Raw genomic sequence first — 13,898 nt, forward strand, 5'->3', positions numbered from 1 at the left:
CATTTCAGAATTCATCCTCAGGAAATGAACAGAACAGTTTAGGAAGATCATTGTATGGTTATATTATTTACAGTAACTTAATTTTTAAAAACCCAGTTATCTAATAATTTGAGGCTGACTCAGTAAGGTACGGAGCATCATACAAAGGAAATACTGAACAGCCATTAAAGATGTTGCTACAGAAGAAAGAATATTTAGCAACAGAGGAAAATATTCTCAATATGTGAAAGGGCAACAAGCAAATTATAGAATAGTGATTTGGGTCTTACAAAAGAAATAGAAAGGACCAAAGAATAACCTCACTCTATTCCCAAGCTAAGTTAGAAACCAGTGGAGGGAAAGCCAGATCATTGAGATTAAAATAGCAGCTTCCTACTACTCTTTGTTGCTCCTTGAACTTACCCCCTCCCAGTGAAACTGAGTACATGTTTCAGGTAGGCCCAAGCAATGCCAAGTCTCCTGGTCATGGACCATGGCAACTGGAGAGTGGAATCTGCCTCTTCATTTCATTTTTATCAGACAAGTGATTCCTGCTCTTCTAGGGAGAAGTAACCAAGAAGTTGCAAAGGGATGGAACTGGATCCTGGAACTCGATGCCTCTTTTGTCTGGAACGTGGACATTCCTTCTTTTCTATGGCAAGAGAGGAGTAGGGACAAAGGTTTTCACATTGCATGCTGCAGTTTTAGAGTGCTTCTTCATTAGTTTGGGACTCAGGAGAGAGGATTATTATTCTTGCTACTTCTGTAAACACTAATAAATATGTTTAGTGGACAATCGAATTTTTTGTGTGTGTGTATTACTATACATTTAATGGCTAGAAATATCCATATATCCATGCAAACTATTTTCTACAAGGAGTATACACTGTTTTTAGTGAATTATGTATATGTATACACATGCCCATCTGGAGAAGGAAATGGCAACCCACTCCAGTATTCTTGCCTGGAGAATCCCATGGACGGAGGAGCCTGGTGGGCTACAGTCCATGAGGTCACAAAGAGTCAGACACGACTGAGTGACTTCACTTAACTTACACATGCCCATATATGTAAAATAAATATATAATAGAGTATGTGAAAATGTATTCCTTTGTATAATACTTACAGTATAAAAGAATCTATCTGCAATGCAGGAGACCCAGGTTTGATCTCTGGGTTAGGAAGATCCCCTGGAGAAGCGAATGGCAACCCACTCCAGTATTCTTGCCTGGCAGTCTAAAGTCCATGGGGTCACAAAGAGTTGGACATGACTGAGCAACTAACACTTTCACTTTAATAAAAATATACATATACATAAATGTAAATTAAATATATAGTTCAGTTCAGTCCAGTCACTCAGTCATGTCCAACTCTTTGCAACCCCATGAACTGCAGCACGCCAGGCCTCCCTGTCTATCACCAACTCTTGGAGTCCACCTAAACCCATGTCCATCGAGTCGGTGATGCCATCCAACCGTCTCATCCTCTGTCGTCCCCTTCTCCTCCTGCCCTCAATCTTTCCCAGCATCAGGGTCTTTTCCAATGAGTCAGCTCTCTGCATCATGTGGCCAAAGTATTGGAGATTCAGCCTCAGCATCAGTCCTTCCAATGAACATCCAGGACTGATCTCCTTTAGGATTGACTGGTTGGATCTCTTTGCAGTCCAAGGGACTCTCAAGAGTCTTCTCCAACACCACAGTTCAAAAGCATCAGTTCTTCTGCACTCAGCTTTCTTTATAGTCCAACTCTCAAATCCATACATGACCATAGCCTTGACTAGATGGACCTTTGTTGGCAAAGGAATGTCTCTGCTTTTCAATATGCTATCTAGGTTGGTCATAACTTTCCTTCCAAGGAGTAAGCATCTTTTAAATTTGTGGCTGCAGTCACCATCTGCAGTGATTTTGGAGCCCAGAAATATAAAGTCTCCCACTGTTTCCACTGTTTCCCCATCTATTTGCAATGAAGTGTGGGACCAGATGCCGTGATCTTAGTTTTCTGAATGTTGAGCTTTAAGCCAACTTTTTCACTCTCCTCTTTCACTTTCATCAAGAGGCTTTTTAGTTCCTCTTCACTTTCTGCCATAAGGGTTGTGTCTTCTGCAGTATCTGAGGTTACTGATATTTCTCCCGGCAATCTTGATTCCAGCTTGTGCTTCTTCCAGCCCAGCGTTTCTCATGATGTACTCTGCATAGAAGTTAAATAAGCAGGGTGACAATATACAGCCTAGATGTACTCCTTTCCCTATTTGGAACCAGTCTGTTGTTCCATGTCCAGTTGCTTCCTGACCTGCATACAGATTTCTCAAGTGGCATGTCAGGTGGTCTGGTATTTCCATCTCTTTCAGAATCTTCCACAGTTTATTGTGATCCACACAGTCAAAGGCTTTGGCATAGTCAATAAAGCAGAAATAGATATTTTTCTGGAACTCTCTTGCTTTTTCCATGATCCAGCAGATGTTGGTAATTTGATCTCTGGTTCCTCTGCCTTTTCTAAAACCAGCTTGAACATCTGGAAGTTCACGGTTCACGTATTGCTGAAACCTGGCTTGAAGAATTTTATGCATTACTTTACTAGTGTGTGAGATGATTGCAATTGTGAGGTAGTTTGAGCTTTCTGTGGCATTGCCTTTCTTTGGGATTGGAATGAAAACTGACCTTTTCCAGTCCTGTGGACACTGCTGAGTTTTCCAAATTTGTTGGCATATTGAGTGCAGCACTTTCACAGCATCATCTTTCAGCATTTGAAGTAGCTCAACTGGAATTCCATCACTCCACTAGCTTTGTTCATAGTGATGCTTCCTAAGGCCCACTTGACTTCACATTCCAGGGTGTCATTTAACTCAGATGACCATTATATCTACTACTGTGGGCAAGAATCCCTTAGAAGAGATGGAGTAGCCATCATAGTCAAAAAGAAGGTCCGAAATGCAGTACTTGGATGCAGTCTCAAAAACGACAGAATGATCTCTCTTCATTTCCAAGGCAAACCATTCAATATCACGGTAATCCAAGTTTCTGCCCTGACCAGTAACGCTGAAGAAGCTGAAGTTGAACAGCTCTATGAAGACCTACAAGACCTTCTAGAACTAACAGCCAAAAAAGATGTCCTTTTCATTATAGGGGACTGGAATGCAAAAGTAGGAAGTCAAGAAAAACCTGGAATAACAGGCAAATTTAGCCTTGGAGTACAGAATGAAGCAGGGCAAAGGCTAATAGCGTTCTGCCAAGAGAATGCACTGGTCATAGCAAACACCCTCTTCCAACAACACAAGAGAAGACTCTACACATGGACATCACCAGATGGTCAACACCGAAATCAGATTGATTATATTCTTTGCAGCCAAAGATGGAGAAGCTCTATACAGTCAGCAAAAACAAGACCGGGAGCTGACTGTGGTTCAGAACTCCTTATTGCCTCATTAATTCCTTATTGCCAAATTCAGATTGTATTGAAGAAAGTGGAGAAAACCACTAGACCATTCAGGTATGACCTAAATCAAATCCCTTATGACTATACAGTAGAAGTCAATATATAGTGAAATATATGAAAATATATTCCTTTGTATAATACTTATAGTATATTTGAGCAGATACTTATATTATGGTATTAAATATGTATCTAGTTACCCATATATTTAAAAAGAAAAATAAAAAGTATAATTATTAAGATAACCTGATGCATATCATGGTATAAAATTCTTTAGGTGCTTTAATATAGTGCAAAATTAACCATTCCATACAATGTAACGGGGCCCCTTTCTCCCTTAGACAAGGAAAGTAGTTGGATGCCTGAGCATAGCGAACCCTTCTGCTTCCTCTTGTGTGGTTATGATGAAGGGGTAGTTTTGTGTTGGTGACATAGGGCATGGAAGAGAGGAAGAGGCGGAAGGCCCCTGTGGATAGAAAGGATGCTTGCTGGGAAAGTAGTTCTTCCTGTGCCAGGAAAGCTCCCTCCTAAAATCTCCCTGGACCTACCTACTTATTTGTGCAATCATACGTCCATCATTCATTTTGACAAGTTTATGGGAAACCCATTAACTATTAGCTAATGCCAAGACAGTATTAAAACACTTGTCCGTCATAGGAAGGACTTCTAATCAAGTCATCATTTCCAAGATAAACCTCTTACAATACATTATCAACAAATAGTACAATAAACATTTGATATTATGAGTTACACCTCATGCTATACCCTATACATGCACTGACTTCTTGGATCCTCCCTACCAGCAATTCTTATGCCTAAACCAGAGTTCTTATGGCCATTATTTTTTTTTTTAATTTTTTTAATGAAATAGCAGTTTTTTAATTTAATTATTTATTTTTGGCTTTAGTGGGTCTTCATTGCTGCCCAGGATTTTCTATGGTTGTGGTGCGTGTGTGCTCACTCAGTCATGTCTGACTCTTTGCAACCCCTTGGACTGTAGCCTGCCAGGCTCCTCTGTCCATAGGATTTCCCAGGCAAGAATGCTGGAGTGGTTTGCCATTTCCTTCTCCAGGGAATGTTGGCCCAGAAATCGAATCTGTGTCTCTTGCATTGGCATGTGGATTCTTTACCACTGAGCCACCAGGGAAGCAGTGAGCAGGGGCTACTCTCCAGTTGCGGTGCACGGGCTTCTCATTGCTGTGGCTTCTCTTGTTGCAGAGCATGGGCTCTAGGGCATGTGGGCTTCCGTAGTTGCAGTTCGTGGGCTCTAGAGCACAAGCTCAGTAGCTGTGGTACGCATGCTCTGTTGCTCCTCTGCGTGTGGGATCCTCCCGGATCAAGTACCGAACCTGAATTGGCAGGCAGATTCTTTATCACTGAGCCACTAGGGAAGCCCTCTTATGCTCGTGTTATAGATGAGAAAGCTCAGCCACAGAGTTTAAAAATTGCTCACAGTCATATAGCAAGTAAGTGACCAAGAAAAGTTCATACCTGTACAGTCTGACTCCCAAGTTTGTGTGCTCTTTGTTACCATTCCACACAGCCCTCACAGTCTGATCTGTTCAAATGTGACACGAGTTAGCTTTCTGAAGGCACATCAGAGTTCGGGGAAAGGAAGAGCTGTATAATATTCTGCACCTTCTGGAGAAACATCAAAGTTCAGTGGTGCCACATGGTTTTTATTAAAAAATAATTAAAATGGAATTCTAGTCATCAAGAGTGCATTGGTACTGAAGGAAAAAATATAAATGACTGGTGCTTGAAATAAACACCCCAACGCTGTATGTAATTACAAAAGAAAATGAGATGAGGTTGCCGACCTGACTTATCTGAGTCTCCCCCACCCTCCCCCTTGGGATTCTCAGTTTATCTTATAGTTTAAAAAGAACAAACCCCAGGGATAAGTCACTTCATCCCATATCATTCCTTTCTGCTTTTTTGAATTTAAATTTGAAAATGTGAAGCCTGAGAAGTTCTAGAATCTAGTCTTTTTAATAGGAAATTTAATTTAGGGGATGGCATGGAAGAAGAGCTATAGAACCTCTAATGGATTTTTTTCTCCCCTCCGAAGTAACATGAAATTAAATATTGGTAATTATTTGATACGCTTTTAAATATAGATTCTAAATCCATCCTATCAGAGGAACTTCCAGATGTACCAAGCATGAGTGTGACAATTGAAATGGTGAAATGCTTAAAAAATGATGAGAAACTTCATTTTCGAAACCAGATGACAGATACAAAAAGTTGGCAGTGTGTCTGAAAGAAACATAGCATGCAGAGGGAGATCTAAAAATACTGTAAACAAAAACTGAAAGACAACTTGGAATTTCACTTCAGAAATGTTGTAGATTTTAAAATAGCACCAGTGGCTTCTTTCCCCCTTTACAATGAAATTTGATGAATTTCCACTTTTTTCAATACTTGTACCATTTTTTATACATTTTATTTTTGTTTTCAGTTTCATTTTTAGCCATTTTTTGTCATAAAATTATATGTAAACTCTCTAAATATGTTTCTCTGTCATGGTACCATGGTACCATCTAAGAGCTAATTCACTTGTATCTCCTTGGTAATATCCCACATAGTCACAGGGCAAGAGGTTGCCTGAGAACAGTTGTTTTTAAACTGTGTGTCGGGTGATGCATCAGAATCACCTGGATGATCATCAGAATCCCGTGGAGGGCTCCATAAACCAGATTGCTGAACTCCATCCTGGATTCTCTGGTTTGGTTTGTCTAAGGAGATGCTTGAAGATTTGCTTTTCTAGCAAGTTCCTGGATGATACGTGTGCCGTTGGACCACACTCTGAAAACCCTTGACTTCCCTAGAACAGGAAGAAGCAGCCAAACCATCTCCCTGTTGCTCCCACACCTGACGACGAATGTCAGGGTCAGTAAAAAGTGAATTGATGCTGAACATGCGTGTATTGCGGGGAGGGCAGGGATGGAGGGCTGCAAACAGTTTTAGCATCGATAATCATAACTGAAATATAGACTGAAGAAATAAATGAGAGAATGAGTAAAATATGGATTTGGAGGGAAAAGATTCAAGCATTCAATACATATCATAAAACATTTCAAAGTTCTTGACTGAAGCATAAATATGCATATATGTTATGTGCTAGCAGAAATTAAGAAAAACGCTGGCCAAAAAAATGAAATTCTGATGACTATTAATTAAATCAGTGAGAGTGACTAGGCCACTAGAAGGGAAATGTTTGCTTATCTGTAATTAGAGTTAGATGTGGAAGTGAAAATGAAAGTCATTCAGTTGTGTCTGACTCTGTGACCCCATGGACTGTAGCCCGCCACGGTCCTCTGTTCATGGGATTTCCCAGGCAAGAATACTGAAGTGGGTAGCCATTCACTTCTCCAGAGGATCTCCCCAACCCAAGGATAGAATCCAGATCTCCCACATGGCAGGTGGATTTTTTACTGTCTGAACTAGCAGGAAAACCCAGATTTGGGAGTGGGGTTAGCTTATAGCCACCCTGTTCTTTGACAAGATGACAATGGTGAAACCTAGACAACTTCTTTTGGATATGTATGACATGATGTAAACTGGATAAAAAAAATTCACAATTTACTGCAGTGGCTGTAAAATATACAGCTCTTTTATCCGTATCTTTAGATCATGCTGCTGCTGCTGCTGCCAAGTCGCTTCAGTCATGTTTGACTCTGTGAGCCCACCAGGCTCTGCCGTCCCTGGGATTCTCCAGGCAAGAACACTGGAGTGGGTTGCCATTTCCTTCTCCAATGCATGAAAGTGAAAAGTGAAAGTGAAGTCGCTCAGTCATGTCCAACTCTTCACGACCCCATGGACTGCAGCCTACCAGGCTCCTCCGTCCATGGGATTTTCCAGGCAAGAGTACTGGAGTGGGTTGCCATTGCCTTCTCCTCTTTACAGCATATCCAGAATTAAAACATTGTTGAAGCAAATCTAGGGAAAGAGTCAATGAGATATAGTATGAAGATATGAAGTACCACTTCCATGGAACTTGGGAGAATTTTGAAAGATCTGTATATAAATAAGCAATGGAGTGTAAATTATAGCAGCTGGCTATGCATTTAGTTAATGAACATCACTGATACTCAGAAAGAGTTGTCTCACCTCTTCCAGTGTATGTGTGTCTCCTCCTTCCCTCCTTTCTCTCTTCCTTTCCTCCCTACGTCCTTCCCTCCCTCCCTTGTTTCCTCCTCCTTCTTATAGTCAGTGAGTAGTTTTGCACATCAGCTCTGTGTCAGGCACTGACTGTGAATAAGACTTGTTGTTTAATTGCTCAGTCATGTCTGAGTCTTCTGTGACCCCATGAACTATAGCCCACCAGGCTCCTCTGTCCATGCAGTTTCCCAGGCACGATTACTGGAGTGAGATGTCCTTCTCCAGGGGATCTTCCCAACCCAGGGATCGAACCCACATCTCCTGCATTGGCAGGCAGATGCTTTATCACCGAACCACCTGGGAAGCCCAATGAATAAGATATATATCCTCCTTACAACTTCATGGGTCTTTGCAGTCTATTAAGGATGTTAGATATTAAGCAAATTAAAGTAGAACATGTCCTGTGAAGTAAGGATGTGCATTGTAAATGCTTATGACAGAGGGCAGGTGCTCTCAAGGAACTGGGCCACATTTCTCTGGATAAATGATTAGGCTTGCTATGTTTTGAAAAGCAGAGACTTTGCCTCGTCCATTCTTTTTCCTTTGCCTCTGAAGCACTGCGTAGCATATCTTGTGCACTCCATCAACCTGTGTTGAATGAATAATTCTGAGCTCTGAGTGTGAATAGGGCTGGCTAGGTGAAGGGTTACTTGGTAATAGGGAGCATTCCAGAAAGGGGGTGCATGATATTGTGCCCAAATGTGAGCAGAAATGTATGGAACTTGGCTGTTCAACATGGTAGCCATTAGCAACATATGGCTGATAAGCATTTGGAATATGGCTAGTCCATGTTTAGATGCGTTATAAATATAAAATACACATAGATTTTTGAAGACTTAGTAAGAAAAAGAGAATATAAAATGACCTGTTAGTAAAATTTAAAATACTGATTATATTGAAATTGTAGTATTTTTGGATACATTAGATTAAATCACATATCCTTTTAAAATTAATTTCACCTGTTTCTTTAATTTTTTCATGTGTCACCTAGAAAACGTAGTGTTACATATGTGACTTGCGTTTGTGGTTCCTATTTTATTTCTACTGCGCAGCATTCATATTTAGTATACCCTACGTATGATTTTATTTGATGGAAGTATCATGCGAGAGGAGTCTGATGTGTATTGCAAACTTCTGCTCTCTGACCTGAAATACGAGGGCATTTCATGGCATTCATTCCTGCACTGTGGCAAGTCCCCATGCAGAGAGAAAACATGTGTCTTGCTGAAACACTGTTGTGTAGTAAAAGCTTACTGTTTTGACCTATTATTCGATTGTTGTATTGTGCATCTCAATAGAGAAATTTTAGTATCTGAGAATGCTGCTGAGCAAATAGATTTAGTGAGCAGCTTCTGAGAAGTGTGGTGATCGATGTAAATGCCAACCATATTTCTTTCCTGCATCCCGTTCCTAGTTTGTTTGCTTGAGAGGTTATGGTGATTGGACAGTTTTGTTTTTATTTGGCCAAGTGGTGATATATAGTGGCAAATTGGCTCTCTCTTTTGAGAAAGAATAAACTATGAGAAATGGTAGTAGAGTGTGACCGTTCTCTATAGACACAACTTCAGCTTGTAGGTGTTTTAAATCCCTGAATAGGAAACAGCGCTAATGATTAGAGTCTTTATATTCTGAATACATTCAGAGGGATTGTGGCGTCTGGAAAGAAAAGAAACGTGATATAAAAGTTGATTCTGAGGTCCAGCTTTGTGTGCACATAAAGCAACAGAAGCATGAGAACTGACTGCATTTTTGCAATTGCTTTCAACCAAGGGGGCTCTTTGGATTCTAACAAGTAGCTAAATTCCGTAGGGTTACAACGTACAAAGGGATAAAAGCAAAACAATGGAACAACACTCTCCCATAGGGAAATATATAAATCTAAACATTAACTGTGATAAGGTAGGGTTAAAACAATTAATGTTAACATCTAATGCTCTATATTTACTGTACATTTTACATGATATTTTTATTTTCTGATTCTGTCCTTCATTCGCTTGGAACAAATGAGGAGTTGAGAAGTAATATTTTCTTTACTTTTCTTGATGGAGAATGGGCAGAAGCTAAGGCTCTGTCTCTGCTCTCTGTTGAACTAATTTAGGCAAGTTTATGCTATCCAGTTTGCACTCCACACAGCTGCTGAAAAATGGCCAAGTTCTGGGGCCCACCTTGGCTTCATAAAGGATGGAGCATACCTCACTGACCTCATAAACTTCACGTATGAGATGTTTCACTTTGAATAAGGGACTCAAACTGACTTTGGACCATAGTTCAGTGAGGCAATGATACTTCTTCGTTGTTTGTGTGAATTTTTGAGATTTTGTGTGTGAGCTGTACTGTGGGTATCATGTTGTTACGATATGCAAAGTTATAGCATTGGAATTCTGGCTCTATCTTCTCAAAGGCCTAGTGGATAAATAATATTTGATAAATATTTATTGTATACCTACTATGTGTCAAGGCAAATCTCCGCTTGGCATCAGAAGAGACAAAGCATCCTCCACACTTGAAATTGTAGAAAAATTTCTTAGCAAAGATGGCTCAGGAAAACTGAACAAGGTAGAGAAATGTATTCAGGGCCTAGATCAGGCCTTTTTGGGGGGCTTACTATGATGGAGGTCTCCTGGCTTCTGCTCAAGTAAGAGTTCACAAGGTTAATTTGCTCTATGCTTCTGAAACCCAAAAGTGAAAATTTTAGAGGGCTATGAAATATCTTCTCTGAGGTTAGGGAACACTTTGTAGAAACTCAGAAAGCTACAGAATAGGAGTGCCAGTGGTGATAAAGAAGGATATTGAGGAGGAGTAGACGCCGAGCCCAAAGCTTGGGGAAATATTAGCCTGCACTGTAATTCAACAAGTGTGATGGAATCTAGTGTGTGTGTTAATGTAGGCCAACCATGGCTGTAAAAAAACCCAAAGAATGCATTTGTTTCTTAATAACAGTAGTAGATAGGTGAATAGCAGTGAGTAGTTCTCTTTCACACTGTCCTTAAGAGGGAGGGAACCCAGGTTAATAAGACTCTGCTACATTCAATATAAATCTTCCAAGATCACCTCCATTTGGGCCAGCTCTAGGAAAAGGAATGTGGTGAGGTATCGAGGAGGTCTTAATGGTTCTTGACTGGAAATGGTCCACCTCACTTCTCTCTTTTCATTGGTAGATCTCAGTTCTATAGTCACACCTACGTGCAAGGGAGACTGTGAAAGATAGTGTAAATGTGCACCCAGACCAGAGAGAACCCAAAGTTAGGTCAGTGGCACGAAATTTTTGCTAGATGGGCTCAATGGAACATCAATCCTATGTACTCTTAACACTATCTGCTTTTTGCCTTGGGATCAGTTTTATGTAGACTTGACACAGCACCCCATGTCAAGCTGATACTTGTAACATTTCAGTTTTTCAAAATTATCTTACCTGTGTTGGCCTACATGCTCCACTGTGATCTCATGTGTCATAGCTCTCTGGGAACAAGTTCAGATGAGTATAACTACATCATCTTGTCCATAAACATTACATCATCTTATTCATATCATGGCTGCATAGGCAACATGATGAATGCAATGGCCATGTTTTTGGAGTCATCTGTAGGTTCAGGCCCTGATTTTCATCTGCCTAGCTTTGTATGCTTGTTTATGTGTCTTTAACTCTTTGCATTTTGGAGTCAACATTTTAATGAGGAAAACAGAAACAAAAAGAAAAAACAATTTACCTTTCAAAGTTATCAAAGCAGCTCAATATTTTTAATGTAAAATAATTTGTAGAGATTAAAATCTTAGCTCTGAGTCTCAATTTTTTGTGTTAAGATAGCTATCAATACCTATTTCTCAACTAATTTATTTTTACAAACCAAGATTGGAGGTTGACTTTTCTTAAATAATGTTTTAGCATTTATGAAGACAGTAGTACTTTCTTATTTACCCATTCAAATGATGAATGTAAGAATAATCAACTTTATCCCTCCCCCCAGACTCTGCCAGTCATGTGGTGTGTAGGGCCGTGTAGGGCATGTGCATGCTGTGTGCATGCCACACGCTCAGTCATATCTGACTCTTTGTAGCCCACCAGGCCTCTCTGTCCATGGAATTTTCCAGGCAAGAATACTGGAGAGGGTTGCCATTTCCTGCTCCAGGGGATCCTCCCAACTCAGGAATTGAACCCATGTCTCTTGCATCTCCTACATTAGCAGATTCTTTACCGCTGTGCAGCTGGGAAGCCCCATAGTGCATACTGGGTGCTATACAAATACTTGCCAAAGGTCTGACTGTGTTCAACACAAGCCCCAGAATTAACAATTCAAATTTGTTGCAAGCTAAAACTCTGACAATTCTGCTCTGATTGTGATGTCCAATTTTTCTATCTTAGATGGGAGTGATCCAAGAGAAAGAAATTTGGATGGGCTCACCTAAACCTTGCCTGCCAAATCAATTTGAAGTAAAGTTGGTAAACTCTTTTATCTCTTGGTTTTCCTTCCTCTGAGATATTTAGTACAAATTGCTTGACTGGCATATGGGAAAAAGAAGAGACATTTTCTGCACTTCAGTGAGGATTAACAAAAGAACCATTTACACTCCCAGAGATCAGGTAGCATGGTGACCACGGACTTCTGAGCTTCCAAGGATCACAGTCAAAGTGTTCAGAACCAGGGAGAGAAAGGGTGAAAAGAGAGAAAGGGCAGTTTCAGGAACAGCTGCCTTCTTCAGACCTTTCCCACCTAGGAGTTGCCTTCTTCAAAGCCTTCCAACAAAGACCAGGAAGAAAGCCATTTGTGTCAGAACCATGTCTCCTGCCGAATGCATAGAGAAAGCACTCCCTTTCCTGCTGTGCTCCATGTGGAGATGAAATAGCAGCTCTCTATTATGCATTTGTGCCAAAGTCATTCCTTCATCCAGCTATCCTCCTTCCCAGGTAGAGTAGATTCTATCTGGGTCAGCCAATTAACCAGCCCTTGTCTTAAATTTATTCACCTACTCAGGCAGTCTGCAAAGATTCACTCGACTCAGGTACTATGAGGCTCTTCCGCTCATGGACATTACCAAGAAAAAAAAATGAGGGGTCTCAACAAAAATTAGGAAAAGAAAAAAGGATTATTAGGGAGAATGATGACTACTGCTGATGAGGTGATACCTGGATACAGGGAGTAAGGAGTGAGTGTTGAATTTAAATAAGATGATCCATCCTGGAAGACCATTCTAGGTGATGGACATTTGAACCGAGGCCTGGATGGCGAGGAGGAATCAAGGAGGCAATCAGACATAACTCTGAGGATAGACCCTTCTGGAAACAGAACATCCAGTGCTGAGACACTGTGTGGGAATATTTTTGACTAGTGCAGAGAACAGCAAGAAGACCCTTGTGTCTAGAGTGGGTCAATATGACTGATGGTGTGAGAACAGAAGATTCCAGGTCAGTTAGGTCCTCATAGGCCCCAGGAACAAGTGCATTTAGATTTTATCCCAGGTATGATAAGAAACCATTTGTACCTACCAAGAATTTATTTATTTTTGTTTGTTCCATGTAGTTAAAATATTCTGTGCTCCTGAAAGTTCTTTTTCTGGTGTCTTGAGCTCTGCACTCAAAATCTTAGTCTGTCAAATTGCAAAAGAAACAGAGACTCATAAAAGAATTTTTAAAATATTTATCGACACTTGCAAATTGCCAGCTCTTGAATGGCAAAGTTTATTCCTTTGTAATTTCCATTACATTTATGCCAAAGAGTAAAATCTTTTATTTTTTTCCCCAGATGATTGTAATGAGGACTTTTATTTAATGTATCAGAAATTATACCATTTTGAAGGCCCTATTTCCAAAGGGTGATTGCTAAAAGCCACATTCTTTCTTTAAGGCATGCTTTCCATTTAAAAGCACTTATCTTTGCAAGAATGAATGAAGTAGTTAAAGGAATCAGTACTAATTAGAAATGACAAGCTGATGATCAACTCTATTCCTCTTTTCTTCTTGGTATATTTTTCTGTGAGTTTTATGCAAGCCATTGGCATTTATTATAAATTCTTTCTTTCTTAGGAAAGCATATATTTCAGTTAATTTATTGCTTTGATTTCTATAGTTTCCTTTGTTTGATGTTTGTCCATTTTTGAGAAGTAAAAATTTTAAATGAACAAGAAACTACAGACTATTTCATTTAAGGTAAAACATCTCCAAGTAGAAACTAAAGAATATGCTGCATTGATTTAAATGAAATGGTAGCTCTAAGGTGCGTGTGTTGAAAAGTTGAGATTTGATGGAGCTAAATTTTATTTTTATTCAGTGCTGTCTGTTATTACATCTCTGGTGATACCATGGAACACATGCTACCATAATTTTGTTTTTC

Source organism: Bison bison, unplaced genomic scaffold, assembly GCF_000754665.1.
Source record: "Bison bison bison isolate TAMUID 2011002044 unplaced genomic scaffold, Bison_UMD1.0 scf7180017864490, whole genome shotgun sequence".
NCBI lineage: Eukaryota > Metazoa > Chordata > Mammalia > Artiodactyla > Bovidae > Bison > Bison bison.